The sequence below is a fragment of the Pteropus medius genome, unplaced genomic scaffold (assembly GCF_902729225.1).
Source record: "Pteropus medius unplaced genomic scaffold, Ma_sr-lr_union100, whole genome shotgun sequence".
NCBI lineage: Eukaryota > Metazoa > Chordata > Mammalia > Chiroptera > Pteropodidae > Pteropus > Pteropus medius.
The window spans coordinates 18,595,587-18,601,586 of NW_024349797.1; positions in this window are offsets into that span (position 1 = coordinate 18,595,587).

The window sequence follows — 6,000 nt, forward strand, 5'->3', positions numbered from 1 at the left end:
TTTTATGGAAGGCCTCCCTCGGCCTCCCCTCACAAACATTCCCTCGATTTTATTTTTAAGGAAATAATAACAACGGCAATTAGCGATTCCTTTGTATGGTTCCAGTAAAGGAATTATTTAAAGGGCTTGGCTCCCAGGAGTTGCCCTTCATCCTTGCTTGGAAGTGGGGTGAGAGAAAGCTTGGAAGGAAGATAGCTCGCCCCACAAGGACTTGGGGGGTCACCCTGTGCCACTGCCCCGAGCCCCGGCATGGCTGGGAGGGGTTCGAACGCACACTCCAAAGGTACTAAGACAAAAATCGGACAGACAAGCTAACAGATCAAACACGACACTTCAAAGAGAAAAGCCACAGGATGAAGCCATGCGTCACTTCAGTCCCCAAATGTAGGGACACAAAGGCTCCTCCCTGCCCAGGGCTTGGCTGCCTTCGAATCCCAGCCCAGAGCTTGGGGAAGGGTCTTCAGGGAGGACGTGACCCTCCGTGCTCCAGCACTCGGAGGGGCTAATTAGTGCTTTTAATATGCAAATCAGAGCCTGGGCGGGGGAAGAAAACCCAGCTGGTGAATATGTTATTTTAATTATTACTCTAAAGGAAATGTGGGCCTGGCTTAAGAGGACAGCAGGGCAGTGGGTCCCTGTGAAAGGACCCTTGGTTAGGGGAGGGGTGGAGCCGGGAGGGGACTCCGAGGGCGTGGGAGGGGCTAGAGACCCACGTGGCTCACGGGGCTTGGGCAACTGCTGGGTTCATTTCCATCATTTGATAGTATCAGGAGCTTGGATAAGATGATCTCATTCATTCATCCATCCATCCATCCATCCATTCATTCAGTAGTTATTTTGTGGGCACCTACCTGTGCCAGGTATTGTGCCAGCAGCAGGTGCTCTGTTTTGATGGTCTTCGCACTGTAGTGGGGAAAGGCTCGCGATCAACAAGTAGCACACGAATGAGTAAAACAACTTGACGTTGCTGGGTGTGCTGAACCGGACGAAGCTGCTCTGTGACAGAGGAAAATGCAGACGACTCGTTTGCTTGTCCAGGGTGGCAAGGAACACTTGTCGTGGAAGGTGCCACTGCATCTGAGGACTAGAGGACCGAATGGAGCCGGGGCTGCGATGAGGTCAATCCCGGGCCCTTTCGGGCAGCCCTGGGTGTCCCCGCGGCTCTCCCGTCCGGCCCCGGGTCCCTGCGCGGGTCTCTGATTACCGGGAGCGGAAGAGCAGGGAGGGCCGTGACATCTTCTGGGTAAACAGAAAAATCCAGGTGAGCTTATCCCGACTCAGTTTCTTTTTAAAAACTAGAGCAAGGAAGGCAAACTCGAGGGAAATCTGTTTCCCCCGTCCTCCTCATCACGTTGGCCCCAGGGGACTCAAGACCCTGACCCAGGCAATGTATTTGTTATGGAGGTGAGCAGGATCTGCACAGGATTTCCCCTCTGTGTGTGTGTGTTCTAGCCGGCGTCCTCGGCTAGAAGCATAACTTCCAGCTCCTGCAACCTTGGGACCTTGCAGACTTTCTAACATGTTCTTACCCTCCAGCTGGGATAGGAAGCCAAAGGGAGCCCTCAGTGTCCCCTGTCCTCTGACCACCAATGTGAAAAGTCCACTGGATGTGCCCACGGGCTCGCTGCTCTGACGCCCTAGCCTGGCGCCTGGCTTCCTGAGTGGGGTTTACTCTCAGGGGACGTGACAAAACAAAACTTGGAGATCAAGGTGTGTCATATCTCTAGTCACAGACAGAGGGACGTGAGTCCCACTTTCTTGCCTACAGGAGCAGAATAATGGAACAACAAATGAAAAATTCATTCTTCCCACCAACTTTGCCTGGAGGCAGCAGGGGAAAAATCCTTTGCACAGGATGGAGAGTGGAGAAGTGCGATGTGTGATGAGTAAGTAGAACATCCAAAGAGGAGAGAGAAAAGAGAGAGCAGGGACGAGGGCGGGGGGCTGGAGAGGAGGGGGAGAGCAGCGGGGTGGGCGTGGGCAGAACGCCCCAGGTGCAGATGGGTGGCATGGACCCCAGAACCAGCTCCCACCTACACGCCTCCCCCAGCCCAGCAGTCTGTCCACAAGCGCCCACAGGCAAGGACAGAAAAATGCCTGCTTTCCAAGAAAACAAGTTTGCAGCGCATATGTGTGCCCCTGGGCTCCTGCAGCCCCTCGGGAAGAAATGGGGGCGGGGGGGGCGGGCTCTGGCTGCACCCAGTGGGCGGGAGAGACCGGTGATGGCCAGAGCACAGGCCCTCTCTGGGGCAGGTTCATGCAGAGTGACCCTGGGCAATGGCACCTCCCTGTGCACAGCCACCCCCTGGAGGAGGCGCTATTCTTACTCCTGCTTAAAAGATGAGTGAAACGAAGCTTAGAGAGTCGGAGCCATCTGACCGAAGCCACCAGGTGGTCGGCGACAGAGCAGGGGTGACACTGGGCCGCGCTCGGAGGGGACAGGTGCTTCCTGCTGTCTCTTCGTCGCTCGGCTCTGTCCTCCAGCTCAGCAGACGGCTTTGGTCAGCACCTCCTCCGTGCCAGGGGCTGCGCAGGCTCTCCTGGTGGACAACGCCACCTTGCCCTCCGCCGGGGGCTCCCAGGCTGGCAAGGAAGTGGCCCGGCGCCATGAGGGCTGGGCAGGGTGGGGTGGGGGTGCTAGGGGGAGCAGAGAGGGTGTGGAAGGCTTTGCTGTTGCTTGGCCAGTCCAGACGACAGTCCTGTGAGAGGGGTGTCACCCCCATTTGCCCAGGGGCACGAGGAGGATGTAGTGAGCGGGCGCGCAGGGAAGGCTTCGGGAGGAGATGGGAGACGGTCCCGGTGGATGGTGAAGAGTGAAGGAAGGTGGAAGAGCGTGAAAGAAGTGAAGAGAGAGCAGCGACAAACAAAGGCGGAGGAACCGAAGTACGTGTGATGCGCAAACCGGAGACGGTTGGTGTCAGCAAGTGTTAAAGAGTGAGTCTGGGAGCGATGGGAGCTGAGGGTTGACAAGGGACAGGTCACAGGGGGTGACGCGGAGTCACCGAAGAGTTTGAGGAAGGAGGCAAAATGATTCCAGTGCTGGCACGTTCCCCGTGGAGTCTGTCTCTACCCCTGAGACCTTAGATCTAAGAGACCAGTGAGGAACCTGCAGCCATGATCCGAGTCAGAAGATGACAAGTCTACCTCAGGGCAGCGAGTCTCAGGACACAGCCAAGGGGACAGACTTAAGGGCTGTTTGGGGAAAAGAGTCGGTGGGCCCGCCTAGGGTTTGGGAGAGGGAGAGGGACCTCCAGGGTGACTTTCAGTTCTTGGGTACGGGCCACGTGGCTGCGTTTGGCCACAGCAGGGGCCGGGTAGGCAAGCAGGAGGCGCACCCTGTAGTGGCGCTAGCAAGGAAGATGGACGTCTTCCCTGGGGGGCCCTTGAGCTGGCGTTGGTGCTCGGCAGTTCTCCTGGACGGCAGTGGTAACATCAAGGAGAAGTTCATGGCCAAGCGGGTCCAGGGATTCTCATCCGATGGATCCAGCAGAGCCCACCACGCAGAGGACTGTGCGGGACTGGGCCACGAAGGTGAACTAGACGTGGTTCCCTCCTCGTAGTCAGGTTTCTGCCGTCTGGTGGGAGGGGCGGACGCACAGATAGGCCGTCACTGTGTACCGTTTTGGGGCTATGATGGAGGTGAGCAGATGGCACCACAGGATCCCAGGGGCGGGTCCTCGTCCTGGGTGGGAGCAGTAATGGGCATGATCTAAGGCGAGAGAGCGAAAGACACGTCCCAGGGGTGTTGGACCAGAGCTTGCCATGGCGATCAAAACGTCTAGAGCTCTCTGATAAAAATGAAGCCAACGACAACGGTAGAAAATGACGTTAATAAAAATTATTATCTAGTAATGACATCAAGCAACAAGAAAGTGCACATTCTACACGAAACAGAGTACTTTTCGTCATGTCATCCCTTTTGTGGATCTCAGTGAGGAGGACGCCAAGGTGAACAGAGGACAGGTGACCTGCCCAGAAGTCTCACAGTTGATCAGGGCAGGACTGGAGCCAAATCTTACGCTTCGCATCACGTCGGAAGATCATCACGGCCATCTCCGCTATTTCTATAGCTTTTTACAATTTTTGGAGCACTTTTCCACTTGGCCCCACATAATCCCATGGTGCAAATGTACGTCAATATTCTCATTTTATAGACGAGGAAACCGAAGACCAGCGACGTGGCCTCTACATCTACACGGGTAAGTGACAGAGGGTGGGCTCAAGACCAGATCTCCTGCCCCAAGGCTCTCCAGTGCTGTCAGGAGCTTGGAATCAGAAGTCATTCATTGGCCGTGCCTTGGTTTTATTGTAATACATCCAAGTTATTTTGATCAAGGCTTGTTTGTTTGGTTTAACAAATTTCAGAAGACAGGAAGACCTCCCCTCCCCTACCCCGGAGATCTATCTATTCTTCTCTGTGTTCTCAGAACAGATGTTTGTAAAATAAGAACTGCGGGTCAATCTGGCCTGCTGCATGTTTTTGTAAATAAAGTTTTATTGGAACACAGCCATGCCCATGTGTTCACACATTGTCTATGGCTGCCTTTGAGCTAGAACCCCAAGTCAGGTGGTTGCAACAGAGACCAGCTGCTCTGCTGAGCCTACAACAGCTACTATCTGACCTTTTCCAGAAAGCACTTGCAGACCCTGTCTTAGAGCCTTGCTGTGGTCTGAATATTTGTGTTCCCGGCAAATTCACATGTCGAAATCCTAATGGGATGGTATTAGGAGGTAAGGCCTTTGGAAGGTGCTTAGGTCATGAGGGTGGAGCCTCAGGGAGCTCCTTCACCCCTCCCACCATGTGGGATGCAGCTAGAAGTCACCAGTTTCCATGGCCACTTTGTGCGTGTGTCCCTCATGCCAGCTCTGATGTGGGCTGTAATAAGATGCCTCTGCTTCAGCTTGCGCCCACCTTCGGAGCCCCTTGGCCGTCACTCCCATGCTGGCGTTTGTTACGACTGTGTCCTCCCGGCTTCTGATGGCTCTCGTTCCCGTTACTGTGGGCGAACCGAGTTCTGTATCGGTGTCTTCTGCCGTCAGCCCTGACCCGCAGACGGGCGCGCCCAGTGAATTCCAGAACGCTGCTGGTCCCCCTCTCACTGGCCCGTTTATCATGGCTATTTATCCGGGGCTTTCTAGGTAGCATATCTACTCCGCATCTGAAGATCGTCTGACGCATTTTCTGACCTCACATAGCATATCTACTCCGACACACTCATGTCTCTCAACGTTTCAATCTCTTCCTGTGCTGCTTGGCCTGGTGATCCTGGCATTCCAACGTCACTCCGTGAGGGCACCGTGTTTTCCCAACCTAGCCCCCACCTCAGAGCTGTAATAAACGCCTCAGGATGAGGCCCAGCAGCTGCTTAAGGATGCAGCAAGCGTTCAGGGAGGAGCCGCACTTGGGAGCAGGGGGTGCTCAGAGGCTGTGCTTGGGGTCTCTTGTGAGATTCACGGAAGTTCCCAAACCTTTCACCCTTAACCTTTTCTCCTAAGCCTTTAATTCCCCTTCTGAAACTTCCCTGGCCCTAACCTTTCAGTAAAGGAACCTGCATTTGCTGAAGGATCGGATTGACAAGGGGGTGGGGTGCAGGTGGGCCTTATCCAATTCCGTCTCCTCCTGGAGCATCGACTTTTCAGTTTTCTGTTTTTTTGTTTTGAACAGCTTGACTGAAATATACTTTAAATATCACAAAATTCACTTATTTTAAAAGCCTAAAACCCATAAATTACTAAATTTATAGACATGGACGATCATCACCATAATCCAGTTTTCGAACCTTTTCCTCACCCTGATATGATAATTCTCCCACGGCCATTCTGGTCAGACCCTGTGCCCACCCCCCAGCCCATGACGACCACTGAGCTGCTTCCTGTTTCTATAAATTTGCATTGGCGGGGACAGTTCATGTAAATGAAATCCCGTGACACGTCGTCTTTTGCTTCTGGCTTCTTTTACTTTGCGTGATGCTTCTGAGGTTCATTCAAGTTGTAACATGT